Below are 14,909 nucleotides of genomic sequence, written 5' to 3'. Positions count from 1 at the left end.
TACCTGCTGTGGCTGGCAGGGCACCAGTACTTCTCCTCAGGTTATCTCATTAAAATCCTAAAGTAGACCTGGTCAGATATGGAAGTCACCTGGGCCTCAGACATGAGAGAGGAGGAGGAATTGGGGCAAATCTAGTGGGTGGGTGCAGTTGGAGATGTTGAGCCTATTAGCAAAGGTGGGACAGAAAAGTTGGGAGCAGGGAAGGGAGTGACAGGGAGACTGAGGCCTTTCCCTGCCTGGTTGCAGCCCCTACCCATGAGTCTCCAATCCCTCATTCCTGCCAGATCTGCTGGACCCAGGACCAGGACCCTGGTTGGTGTTGAAGGTTCTATCTCCTCTGTGGGCCTCCCTCCCTCTGCTTCTTCCTTCTGAGGATTGCTCAATGTTCTGGCTAAACACAAATCTGACTGCATACTCTCCTGCTGATAACTCTTCAAGGGTGCCTCTGATTCTGGGCAAAAGGCTGAGCTTCTTAGTTTTATGTTCTGGGGGTCTCCATGGTTTGATATCCCCTCCCCAGCTTCAACTCTGCCTGTTACTCCTCATCAAAGTACCTGTATTTTAGTATGCTACCTCCTCTCCTTTTCCTCCAAGATTTTCATAATTGTGGTTGTGATGATGATGGTGAGGATAGTAATGGTGCAGGTGGTGATAATGATAGTGATAGTTATGTTGAGTATGATGATGGTGAGGATGGTGATGGTGAAGGTAGTGATCACGATAGTGATAGTTACGCTGAGGATATGGTAAGGATAGTAATGTTGATGGTGAGGATGGTGATGGTGAAGGTGGTGATAATGATAGTGATAGTTACGCTGAGGATGATGGTGATGATGATGATGGTGAGAATGGTGAAGGTGAGCATGGTGATGGTGATGGTAAGGATGGTGATGGTTAGGATGCTGACGGCGATAATGATGATAATCATGACAGTGAGGATGGTGATGGTGAAGGTGGTGATGATAATGATAGTTATGATGAGGATGCTGCTGCTGATGCTGCTGAGAGTGGTAAGGGTGAGACTGATGATGATAATGAGGATGGTGATGGTGAGTATGGGGATGGTGATGGTGATAATAATGGTGATGGTGAGGTTGGTGATGGTGATGAGGATAGTGATGATGATGGTGAGGACGGTGAGGGTTATAATGATAATGCTATTTACGACGATGAGGATGGTGATGCTGAAGGTGGTGATAATGATAATGATAGTTATGTTGAGGATGATGGTGATGAAGAAGATGATGATGGTGAGAATGGTGATGGTGATGATAATAGGTGATGTAAGGATGTTGATGGTGATCATGGCAAAGAAGGTAATTGTGCTGACTGGGCCATGAGGTAATAGAGGCAGAAAAAGTGGCAACTTCTATAAAGTACAGACCCAGCTGGGAAGTACAAGGCAACTTTAGTGGGGATGGAAGATATTGGGCCCCTGCCTTATTTCTCAGCATCTGGGGGAAGCTACCCCCTCACAGGAGTTCCAGAAACCCCTCCATCCAGCTTTCCCTTCTCACCATCAACATGGAGCTTTTTGGGTGCAGACAAGTGTCTTCTACTCACTGTACTCTGTGGGAAGGGAAAAGGTGGAGTGCTATTTATGAACACAGTATAATACAGTAAGGACTCATCTAATATTTGTTGGAAAAATTTTCAGCTGAGGAGAGCAAGCCCCACATAAGTCAGGTAACTTAATCTTCCGTAGCATCCAATTGTGATTTACTGAGCAGTTACTATGTGCCAGGCAACATGCTAGGTGGTTCCTTATATGTTGTCTCATGAAGTCCTTACAGCAATGCAAGGAGATAGGCATAACTACCCCATTATAAAAATTGTGGTAAAATAAACGTAACATAAAATTTACTGTCTGACTACGCTTAAGTGTACATTTCAGTGGCATTAAGTACATTCACATTGTTGTGCAACCAATTTCTAGAATGCTTTTCACCTTGTAAAACTAAAACTCTGTACCTCATTAAAGAACAACTCCCCGTTCCCCACCTTCCCCAGGCCCTGGCAGCCACCATTCTCCTGTCTGTCTCTATGGATTTGACTACTCTAGATGCCTTGGAAAAGTGGAATAATACAGCATTTGTCTTTTTGTCTGGTTTATTTTGCTCAGCCTAATCAAGGTTCATTCTTGATGCAGCAGGTGTCAGAATCTCCTTCCTTTTCAAGGCTGAACACTATTCCACTGTCTGCATAGACGGCATTGTGTCGATGCGTCCATCCACCCAGGGACACTTGGGTTGCTTCCACCATTTGGTTATTGTGAATGATGTTGCTCTGAATATTGTTTGCAAGTATCTCTTCCAGGCTAGCCGCATTACACAGAGGAGCATAGAGAGATTCTCTGAGGAGGGATGACGTGCCCAGAGCTCAAAGCAAGGTCCTATACCTGATGTAAATGATGAGTTGATGGGTGCTGACGAGTTGATGGGTGCAGCACACCAACATGGCACAAGTATACATATGTAACAGACCTGCACATTATGCACATGTACCCTAGAGCTTAAAGTATTAAAAAAAAAAAAAAAAAGATCGCCACTCGCTCTTTCAGACCCCCAAAGGCAGAGCTCCTCTCCTCATCCCACTGCCTTTCTTAGGACCTGCCTCCTGCTCCACTACACTGTGCCCACTCCCTGATATTGAACTTGCCTAGGCCTCTTGATCCCTGAAATTTCAGGGATGGGGACTGGTGGGCACAGTCACAGCCACCCACTTCTCTGTCCCCTATGCAGTTTCTGTACCAAATAATACATGGAATGACCTGCTTTCCTTTTCCACTCTTTCACCAGATGTGGATGAGGCACCTACTGTGTGCCAAGCATATGTGGGCACTGGATGAAGACCCCTGGGAAATGAGAAGACGTGAGCTCCTCAAGGCCAGAGGCATCCCTTTCACTGGTGGCTTCCCCTAGTGCCTAGGAGAGCACTGCACACAACAGGGGCCCTGATGATTCAAGCATCAATGTTTGATGAGTGAATGAAGAAGAACCAGGGAAGGAACAGGAGCCCAGAGGTCCATCCCCTTACTGGTGCTGTGCCCTGAGCAGACCCCTCCCATGTCAGGCAGGGAGGCCACCATGGTGTGGCCCTTCCCCAGAATATGTGTAGAGGTTCACCAATGCCCTGGGAGGCAGCTGCACAGAGGCTGTCTCCCCCTTGCCCTGCAAATTGCTTTTATATCTGCTGACTCCAACTTCCAAGGCTTCCTGTCCCAATGGCTCTGGGCCTGGTTAAGAACTAGCTGGCTGCTGAGATGAAGAGGTAATTGTGAGGCTCTCTGGGTGGGGCAGTAGGGCCCTGAGGACAATCTCCTCTGATGGTGGAGAGGGAGAGAGGGTGGAGGTGGGGATGCTGGCTCCTCACCACCATCCAGGCTGCAACTTTGCCTTCTCACTCACTGAGAGCAAACTATGGAAAACATAAACTGTTCCCAACTCTCAGTTCTGATCTAGGCATTATTATTCCCATTTTACAGATGAGGAATCTGAGGTTTAGGGGCTTTGTCTTGTCAGGGACAAGACAGAAGCTTACAGTGAATACAGGGTCTCCATGAAACAGAAATCACACAGCAAAGCCTGCTGTGAGAAATACAGCAAAACAGTCACAGGCATGACTCCTGCTACTCACAAACAGAGGCCTGAAGATGGCCAAGCGCAGGCCTGGAGCTCTGTTTCCACCCACTATGTGACTCTGAGCAGGCTTCTGGCCTCTCTTTGCCCTGTCTGTGGAATGGAAATGCTAACAGCTCCCATCTCCTCAGTCTTCTGGGAGGGTTCAGTGAGATAATACATGCAAAGTGCTGAGAACAGAGTGTGGCCCAAGCAGGTTTTCCATGTGTGTTTATCATCATTAGTAAGTGTCTTCTGTGTGCCAGAGCCTGGGTCAGGCGATATGCACCCAGCACCTCCTTCAGTCCTCATAAGAACCCTGTGAGGTTGGGGTGTAGTGCCCTTATACACATGAGAAGACTGAGGCTCAGAAGAGTGTAACTGTAGGCCCTAGACCCCCTAGGGAGTCAGTGACAGTGGTGGGGCCAGAGCTTGGGCCTGATATAAGCACAGGCAGCCTCCCTCCATGGAGGTGTTCAGCCGTGGCTCACTAGGCACAGCCAAGAGTTCTGCAGCCCTGGGAAGGTGGTGGGACCAGGTGAACCCCTGGGCTGTGACTCTGAGCTCGGAAGGCCAGGCTTCAGGTTCAGAAGCTGTCAGCTGCATCAGGGACACTCTTCTTCATTTGGATAAGGGGTTGGCAATGGCATTTCTGCTTCTGGCACACAGAGAGAACAAATGCTTCAGTGGGAATGAAGCAGATAGTCCCAGTGGGTGCAGGGGCCAGCTGCAGCTCTGACTCAGGGCTGGTTACTTGGGCTGCACTGTCAGGAGAGTGGGAGGCTTAGGCCACTCTGGGTTCTGGACTCTTCCCTGTCACTTCCCAGACGTGTGATCTTGGGCAGGGGACCTGATGTCGTAACCGTCCTTTCCAGAGGGACTGTAGTGCAGTGATAGAAAACATAATACCTGGAGCTCCAGTGCCACTACCTAGAGCCCATGTCACCATGGGTACAAGCCAGTAGGGCCCTGTGCCTCAGTTTCCTCACTGGATCTCCTAAAATTATGGTGATAATGAGGTGAGCCAACTAGCAGAGCCTGGCTTAGTTGTGGCTGCACCCAAGAGCTGTGGATGTTCCTGCTGACATGCCCTCACCTGTACAATGGGAGTGATAGTTTCCACTTGAAGGTATTGTCTAGAACAATGGGTCAATAAGCATAAAATCTTTAGCCACAGTCTGGGACCCAGCAAACTGTCAAAGTGAACTGGTCTTCATATTGCAATTGTACCTTTGTGGTTAATTTTGGAGACATCAAGTGGAAGAAACACTGAATCAAGAGTCAGATTTGGAGTCAGGCTGGAGATTTGCAACTTAATTTATTCATGGTGCTGGGCTCAGTGTCCTCATTTATGAAATGGGAAGAGTCACATCACCCAAAGTCTTCTTGTGAGATGAGAGGAGACCACGTGACAAAAGCATCAGAGCCAGGGGAGAGCTCAGATGTTTGCTGAGTGGCTCTTTGCCTACCTGTGTGTCTGTCCTCTCCCACTGTGTTTGCTGTGTCTATCCTGTGGCCCCATCTCCCTTATGTCAGGTTGTGGGATCCAGATCCTGCCAGACTTGATCCACATCCAGATGAAGCCCATGAGCTACAGGGAAGACCCTCACTTCCTGCTAGCCCCTACGCTGGGACAGCTGGAACTGGGAACCAGCAAGGTTCCCATAAGGACAAGGAAGTGGTTCTCATGACTGCCAGGCCTAAGTGGAAGCTGCTGGATTAATCCTTATGGACTCAGAGGAAAATGTGGGAGGAGAAACCCAACACAGAGTAGGCCCAAGTGGGCACACGGAGCACAGGAGTGGGGTTGGTGCCCAGCTCTGGGTAAAGGAGGACAAGGTGAGGCACTGAGGACTTTGAAGACGTTTGGGATAAAGAGAGGGCAGTGGAGTGTGTGTGACACCCTGGGCGGGAACAAGTGTGATAGAAATGAGTATGGCCTCGGTAGTCAAATGGGCCTAGGTTTAAATTTCAGCTCCTCTGCTGTGTGACCTTGGCAAATTCCTTCCTCTCCTGAGCCTCAGTTTCCCCACACCAGCATAATTACTCCTCTTCCACAGGGGTGTTGTGCAGATTGGGACAATGCAGCTGAGTGCCCGGCACACAGTAGGCTCTTGTTCTCTCTGAGTGCTCATCATGAGCAGTACGGAGCTGGGAGCCAGAGACCCTGAGTTCAAATTTGGCTCTGCGGCTGACACGCTCTGTGACCCTGGCCGGTCCCTCACAGCCCATCCTCATCTGGTCTGCCTGTGAACAGAGGTCCTCATTCATCTGTGTGTCCATTCATTCCATCCACATGACTGAACTGAGCACCTTTTCCTTGCCCCACCTGTACTGGCCTCTACTACTCAGGAGTTTCCAGCCCAATAGAGGAGACAGACAAAACCACAGAAGACAAAAAGGCCCAGTGTGACTGGGCCTGTGAAGGACAGAGGGGACCCCGAAAGGATTGGAGAAGTGCATGAGTGACCTAGTTCAGATGATGATATCATACTAGCCCTGTTTCTTATCATCTACCATATGCCAGGCATTGTGTGAAATACTTTGCACACATTTCCTGCTGTAAAGCTCAGAAACAACTGTAGAAGCGAATGTGTTATACCTCCCACTTGACAGGGGGAGAAAACTGGCACCCAGAGAGGTGAACCAGGCTTCCACAGGCCTTGTAGCTAGTCACTGGGATGTGGATCCGGGTGAACTGACTCAGTGATCCCCTTACCCTCTTGGTCTTTGCCCCTGCAGCCTCCTGGCCTGTCCCCAGAGCCCTGCACCTTTGGCCACCCTCTAAGATGACCTGGGCATGGACTACAGGAAAGGCAGCAGCCCCAGTGCATTTCCATTTGATGGGGAGGAACTTCAGGCCCACAACAGGAGCCCTGGGCTGCAGGTGGTGCAGGTGTCTGCTGGATCACTTCTGAGGCTGCCATGATCAATGCCCCGATGTGGAAGGATGGACCCCAGCATAGGCAGCAGCAGGAGTTCTCCCTGCCCAACAACTGGTGGTGGTACCTGAGAATGAAAGAGGAGGAGAAGGAGGCTTTGGACACAGAAGCAGAGAAGTCCAAGGAGGAAGAGGAAGACTTGGAACCTGAGCTGCTGGATGGTCCCGAGGACCATTTCTGGCCCTCCCCGAAAAGGAACTTTTGGCCTTATACCCAGGGCTGAGCTGAAAGTGCTCCCTATTTTCTAGCCTGGAACTGCTGCAAACCTTGGTGTGACATCACAGGGCCTCAGTTTCCCTATCTGCATTATGGGATTATATGGGGATTCTAATGAGACACTGGACCCGAGATCATTTTGAAAGTAGTAAAGAAATGTGCAGTTAGGGGATAATTATTATCAATGGACCATTGCTCTTCCAATAGTTGTATGCCTTAGTGAATCTTTGAAGTCAAACTATGATTTGTTGAGGAGGTTTGCAGCAGATGAGGCCCTCAAGAATCTTTTCTGTCTGCCTTGAAAGCTGACCTCTGACAGGGACCACCTCGATGCTACCCCTGGGCCCCTCCTCCTTTGTGCAGGCTTCTCAGAGTTCTTATTTCTATTGCATCTTGTGGTTCCCATGGTGGATGGCCCGCTCCATCTTCACTCAGAGCTAACATGCAGTTAGCTCCTCCAGGACCATGTCCCTTATGCAGCACACACCGCTCTCTCACCAGGATTCAAAACCTTCTGCTGACCTCTGCTGACCTCCCTACTTTATCCCCTCTTGTTCTTTCTCCTCCTCCAATTCCATGCCTGTGCCCCTCAATCCTGTGGATCACACTCTCACCCAAGCTCTTCTCCTCCAGTCAGGATGTCCTTGGCTCCCTTGTCTGCTGGGCAAATTTGTGTTCATCCTGCCAAGTCCTGCACAGATGTCCTCCTCTGAGAGCTCTTCCTGAGGTCACAGCCTCCTGGAACAAAGTAGTCCTTGTCCTCTGTTGCCTCTGGGTTTTGTGCCTTTATCACTTTGCTGTGGCTGCCTGCCTCCTGCTGAAGGGAGGCACTTTGGCTTTACTCACCTCAGTATCTCCTGGGTCCAGCTGGGTCTCTGGCCTGGCCCAGCGTCAGTGGTCATCGAGGGTATATAGAACTCACAAGCACCCAGGAATGTTTTGCAAATAATGCCACCCTCCCACACTTCTCCAGTGTTTACTTTCTAAGCTCTTTTCCTCTTTGACATTCAAATTTCTAAGTGGCATGTATGTATTTACAAAACACTTTCAGAGGACACACACACCCCACTGGCAGAATATATTTGCACTGACTAGGATTATGGATGAATTTCAGCTTCCTGGCAAGTGAATCACTTGCCATTGGCTGAGCATCTGCTAAGTGCCAGATACTAAGCTGTGATCTCTAGAAAGAAAGAGACATGAACTACTGACACAGTCCTTGACCCCATAGAGCTCAGTGTATAGTGAGCTTGATTTCTTGTAAGTTAGAGGCAGAGTGCAGAGCAGAAGCTCAGGCAGGAGAAGAGAAGTAAAATGGACACACCACAGGCAGTGACAGCCACAGCCGTCTGGGGACCCTGAGTGCAGCAACAAATAGCATAGGCTGCCTTGGCAGCCCATGAAGGTATCACGGTTTCCTGTTGCAGCATCTCAGTGACGCTTTTGTTATGCTGCTCTCTGTCAAGCCCCTCTGTGCCCTAGCCCAGAATGGTGGCAGCCACGCTGTGGAGAAAATGGCAGTGATCAGGACCACAGGCTCAGAGCTTGCACGCTGGACCACCTGGGAATGGGAGCCCTTCACATGTTCTCTGCCTCTGTTTTCAGGTTGGGGGTGCTGGCCAAGGAAGGGAGATGACCCCATGCTGGGTGAAAAGGACGCACCCCAGGAGCACACTGTCTCTTCTTTCTGCGTCATTTCTGCCTCTGCAGTGAATGGTGTCACCAGGCACATCCTCTCTGCTGGTGTGACACAAGGAGAAGTCTTCCTGCTCATGGCTTGAGTCTTCAGATGAGGGGAGGTGTAGCACACTCCTGTGCTCTGCTGACCAAGGCTGGGATGCCCGTCACCCCATCAGAATGAGTGCCAGACCAATGGCTAAAATAAAATAGTTTACAACGTTCAAAGGGGTCATCTTCATTCACCTGCAATTTTTTTTCTGTAAAACCACCTGTTCCCCTCAAGGTAGGGTAAATGTGGACCCTATCTGGAAAGCAACTGCCTGCCATCATGGCACAGCCCTGTGCAGTGCCTGTGTGGTGCAGAATCTCAGGAGCAGTCCCCATGTCCCGAACCACGACTGCAGGGACCTTGGAGATAAGCAAGAGCCTCTGGTTAGGCCTTTCAGCAGGGAAATGCTAATCCTGTCCCAGGGGTCTGCAGGGGTTCGGACCAATGGATATGTGGCGAGACCCATGTGTGGTCTCCCTCACTCCCGCCCATGCTGTGCAATGGGGGCGACCATGCACCCAATCTGCCTGGGAGGGTCCCACTGCCTCGCTGAGTTATGAGTGGTGCTACCTCCCACATCTCACTAGTATCCCATTTAAAGGACAAATTATGTCTCCCCCTTCCCCACCCTGTGGACCTTTGTTTCCTCATGTGCAAGTGAGGGATGATGCCCTTACCTGGTTATGTGGTGCGGGTATCAGTGGGCTCCGTCAGTCAGTGCCTTGCATCCAGCAACCACCTGGAGCACACCTGGGGTTCACAAGCTGGGCTTTCTGCTGCAGTGAGGGGAGCAAGCACTGCCTGGAGCCAGGGAACATCTCTGAAGGAGCTGTTGGAAAGGGCTTGTTCCAGAATTTGGGCTTGTATCGGGGCTTGGGGGAGGTTTGAAGGAAGCCTTTTCTCCAGATTGGATGCTGTCAGAGGCAGGGTGGATTCTATCACCCAGCATCTTCCTCAATCTTACCTAGAAGGAAGGAAGACAAGACCAAAGCTAATGCTGCAATTGACAAAGACCTAGCTGCCATAACGTAGACACGGGATGGGGGCGTCAAGTCATTTTTGTCCATGTTTTGCGTGAGCTGAGCCATGATAGCTACCAAGTGACCTTGCTTTGTCTCGACCCATCATGGTCACAGAGCGACCTTGTCTGATGCTGACAACCTGTGCAGTTCAACATGAGAACATCAAGCCTGGCCAGCAGCAGCTGCTGTCCTCCCGAGGCCTCGCTGCTGCTCCTCTGGAGCCAATTGCTGATCATGGGAGGTGTGGAGTGGGAGGAGAATGTGCTGTGGGTTTTGTTTGCAGAGCAGGGGAAGGGGACTCTGATGCCTTCAGCTCTGGCCATCATGAGTGCTGTGATCTGCCTCCCCTGCTTCCTACACCACCCGCAACCCCACCACGCTGCTGCAGTCACTGCCAACTCACAGTGCCTTCTAAGGACCCCAGTGTCTCTGGGACACCCCCTCTCCCCTGGGAGGGAAGCAAGGTGCTCATGAAGGTCCCAGGTAGAGGGCACTAAAAGGCTGTGGAGGGGCCCCCTTGAGTGTCAAAGTCTGGGATTCCAGCTTTCAGCCTCAGGCTCCAGGTGTGTGTGCCGAAATGGAAGTTTCTGCTCTCATTCTCTCTCCTGTCTGGTCAGAGGAACTCAGGGAGTTTCCACTCTCTGCGGGAGGGAAAGACACTAGAGACACAGCCCTGCCCTGAACTGGGAAGGGGTAGGCATGGGAAAGCAGGGACCTGGGCTCTGCCTACTGCTTCCTGAGAGCTTGGTCACAGCACTGCCCTCCCTGGTCTCCTGTCCCTTTTCTCTGTATGATTAGGTGGAGGTGGATGGGATTCCACTTCTACTCCCAGTCCCCCAGCACTGCATCAGGCACTGACACACTTATGACCCCATCTGGTTCTCGAAACAGCCCTGGAGGATGGATCTGCTGACCCCACATTGCAAATGTTTGTTCTAAATCCCTCACTCTGAAGTCAGAAAGAGCTGGGTTTGGCCTCAGCCACTGATGGTTCTTGCTGTGTGACCTTGGACAAGTCACTGTCCTTCTCTGTGCCTCAACACCCCCATTTACATAGGGGGAGAATAATACCTCACTCTCAGGCTGTTGTGAAGCAGTTAATGGGTACATTGCCTCAGGCACATTGCAGGTGCTCAGAGTGTTGGTCCTTCCTTCCCTTTCTAGGTCTCCATTTCCTCATCTACACAGCAGAGAGCAACTCAGTCCTGATTATAAATAAGACAATAGGTGAATGCACTCAGCAAGTGGGGTGGGGGATGCATGGAGAAGCTTTTTGCAAGGGTGAAGAATGTGTGCTCTGAGCCCCGTGCTGAGGGGCAAGTGAGAAGACAGCAGGCCCAGGGACGGAGGCCTACAAAATGCCCCCTGCAGAGTGGGAGGAGGAGCAGTGTCCTAAGGTGGTGAGGAGCAGCATCCCCAGTGCTTGCAGGAGGAGCAGGACTGCTTATGCTTGCTCAGGTGGGCGGAAGGCAAGGTTCTTAGGCATCTGGTGGGTGTCAGATGCTGCATCAGCATCATCTCCCTGAATTTACTCTTTCTATCATCCCTGAGAGGTGGGTATTACAGGAGTAAGTGGAATTGAAACACTGGTCCCCTGAGCCTACAAGGTCATTTGGTTCACATGTAACAATAGAATCCAAAAATGCACCTGCTATGTTGTGCACACCTGATTTCATAACATCCTCATGACCTGCGAGGTTGGTATATTGTCCCCATTTTATGGATGAGGAAACTGAGGCTCAGTGAGGCTGAACAATTTGCTTATCTTTCCAGAGAACTAAAGGGAAGAGAGGTGCTATAGCTGTGGTGCCTCCTATTCTTGGCAGGAAGTGTACAGTACCCCAGGCCATTCTGACCCTAGTGCAGACAGGAGAAAAAGCACATCAACAAATCCAGCAGCAAACTTCCACTGAGGGCCTCCCTGGCCTTGTGCTAGTGGTGAAAGAGAACCAGCCTTGCTCCTGTACCTCCCATGGCTCCCTGCAGCCCCCAGGATAAAGGTCAGAGTCCTCAGGTCTGTGTTTGAGACCCTTCATGGTCTGGTCCCACCTGCATTTCCAGCCAAATCCTCCACCACAGTTCCCAGTGCAGCAGCCATGGCCACCAGACCCATCCCACCACCACAGTTCCCAGTGCAGCAGCCATGGCCACCAGATCCATCCCACCACCACAGTTCCCAGTGCAGCAGCCATGGCCACCAGACCCATCCCACCATCCTGCCTTGGCTCAGGCTGTTCCCTCTGCCTGATGCCCTCTGTCCCTTCTCTGTCATGCCTCAAGGCCTGGTGCAAATGCTTCCTGTACTCTGGAGCCTGAACTGGGCCTGCTTCCACTGCCAGGGCAGAATCCATTCCACTCTACCCTCTTCTCCGAGTCTCTCTCATGCTGTGTGCCCAGGTGTGTCCCCAGCAGCTCTTGAGGGACTAGCTATTTGAGAGCTGTCTCCACACCTGGCCTAAGAAGTTTTTCAAGGACAGCGGCATCTTCTTACCCATGTTTCCATCCCCAGGACTTAGCAAATGCAAACAACAGTAGTGCTGCTGGAACAGAACAGAATAAAACTGAATGAACTGAAGCAGATGCCCAGGCCGAAGGCTCGCTGGTCCAGGGGCACAGATGACTACCCCAGGGGTAAGGAGCACTGGCTTTGGAATCAGCCCCAGGTTCAAGATTGGACTTAGCCACTGGCCAGCTCTGCAACTTTGGCCAAAAGACTTAGCCCCTCTGGTTCTCAATAAACCAGGTTGGTAATATCGACCTAGTAGGTGAGTGGTGAAGATTGGATGAGTTCATACATATAGGGGTTGCAGTGCATGCCTGGCACCTGGTGAGCCCTCAGTAAATGGTAGGGATTACTATTACTTTTATTTGCAGAGATGGCATGTACAGTGTATAGACATCAGGAGCTGGTGTAGACTTGGAGTGTACCATCCAATCACTTGGATAACCCAGGTGCAATATCATCAGTACTTTCCAATTGCACAGCAATGGACCTGGCGGGGTTAGTGGCATCAGAGCCTCCTGGAAGCTTTAGAAATCCAGCATCCTAGAATCCCTCTCACAGAGACTGGTCTGGATTTTGCATAAACCAGACTTATGACTCTAAAGTGCAGAAGGGCTTAGGTGTTTGTTTTTCCAAATGTGTTTTCAAGGTTTGGAGTTACCGGAAGGCAACTCAGAGGAGACGGGCCTTGCAGACCAGGATTTAATATGGCAGAGAGCACGGTGCAGCCAAAGGCCTAGAGGAGGGAGGAGGAAGGGGTTGTCCTCAATCCCTGGAGGAGACCGGCCTGGCTGGAGAAGTGGAACACAGGGTCAGAGAGGGACACTGCAGCTTTAACATGGGGCTCCTTGAATTCCATCATGGAGCTCAGATTTATTCTGATGGGCAAGTAGGGTCTATTGATGGTTCTTGAGCAGAAGAGTGACATGAAAAAAAGAAATGCTCAGGACATATACTGGTGAATAGATGCAAAAGGATATGGGGAACATATTGAAGGCAAGAAGGCTGGAAGGCTGACGTGAGCCCTGTGGCAGGAATTCATGTCCCCACCTTCCCTATAAAAGGTCTTTCTGCCCCTAGGTCTGGGTGAATCAAGGTCAGGTTGGAAATTTGTGGAGCTGGTGTTCTGGAGTCCTCACTGCTGACCACAAACCCTGCAGAGCAGGGCAGGGAACCCTGTGGCACAGGCTTCCCTATGAGATTCCAGAGCCCTGGACAAGGCAGTGCTAAGTTTGCAGACAGCCCAGGGGAAGGACAGGTTAGAGCCCAAGTGACCCAGGAAGTGCTCAGGTCAGATAATGAGCTCGCTGGTGATTCTGCAGGTGGTTCAAGTTTTCAGTGCCCTGAGCATCCCAGAGAAGAGCAGACCTAGGGTGGTGGCAGGTGGGCAAGAACAGGCTTTGGAGGCCTGATTAGCAAGTCTGGGAGCAGGGAGGGGAAGATTTTACTCATTCATGTGTTTGCTAGTGTGTTCATTTATTGTAGCTACACACACTCTCCATGCACCTGCTTCTACCTGCTGTGCTAGCAACTGGGTAATGAGGTACATTTGGCCCTTGCTCGTTGAGACTCCCAGTGCCTGGGGCAGAAAGACCTTCCATAGAGCAGGTGGGGCCATGAGTTCCTGCCACAGGGCTTAAGTCAGCCTTCCAGCCTTCTTGCCATCAATACATTCCCCATTCCCTTTTGCATCGATTCACCAGTATATGCCCTGAGCATATCTTTTTTCAAGTCACTCTTCTGCTCAAGAACCATCAATAGATCCTACTTGCCCATCAGAACAACCTGAGCACTGTCATAGGAATTCAAGGAGCCACATGTTGAAGCTGCAGCGTCCCTCTCTGACCCTGTCCTCCACTCCCCTGGGTAACTGCAGAATGAACACTAACATGTCAGCATAGTCAGTGCTGCATTCAGGGAAGCACAGCAAAGATCTGACCCTAGCTGGGGAGTAAGCAGGAGCTTCTCAAAGAGGTACCTAACACCACACTATGTCCTGAAGCATTCACTAGTGAAGACCAACGAGAGGGAACAGCTTGGGGAAAGGCTATGAGCTTCAAGTCAAACTACCATGTCCCAGGATTGGTCCAGGGTAGATGTGAACAGGGCTTAGGACAGGCGAGGAAGGTGCCCAGATGGCTGGGTAGGTGGAGTTTGGACTGTCTGGAGCTGAGGGGAAGGCCCAGTGGGTTGAATGGACAAGAACACAGCTCCAGTTTCCACAGAAGGATTTTATAACACTCAGAATTGCCCAAAGAATGGGCAGGTGCATAAGGTGCATATCTGTCAGACAGAGGTTACAGTTCTTAATGTGGTGAGGAAAGAAAGCTAAAAATCCGACAGGAAAAGAAAAGTGTCTCACCCATCGGAAAGATCCGTGACTGCATAAAAGAAACACACAAATACATGATCAGCCTCAGGAATAATCAGAGGAATGCGAATTGAAGCAACAAGAAACAGTATTTCACCCATAACACTAGAAGCATTTTGTAAAGATGATATATTGAAGATAATGATGGGGGTGTTGACAGAATGTGGAAGAATAGGACTGTTCCTTACACTGCTGGTGGGGATAGGAAAGGCAGCAGCTTTTGAGAGGGCCACACGGCACTGTGTGTGAGTGCCTTCACAGGGAGACACCCCTTGATTTGGCAATTTCACATTTAAGAATTGTTCATTTATTCTAGGTTTTTTTTTTTTTTCAATCAAGACCTCCATATGTTGCCCAGGCTGGCCATGAACTACTGGACATGAGTGATCCTCCCACCTTAGCCTCCTGAGTAGCTGTGATTATAGGCATGAACCATGGTGCCTGGTTTTACCCTAGGAATTTGTCCTGAAGAAAAATTGGACGAGTGGGCCAAGCCGTACTTAGAGAAG

This window comes from Rhinopithecus roxellana, chromosome 22, assembly GCF_007565055.1.
Source record: "Rhinopithecus roxellana isolate Shanxi Qingling chromosome 22, ASM756505v1, whole genome shotgun sequence".
In the NCBI taxonomy this organism is placed as follows: domain Eukaryota; kingdom Metazoa; phylum Chordata; class Mammalia; order Primates; family Cercopithecidae; genus Rhinopithecus; species Rhinopithecus roxellana.
The sequence above is the reverse complement of the archived record's forward strand: the minus strand, read 5'-3'. Positions refer to the sequence as shown.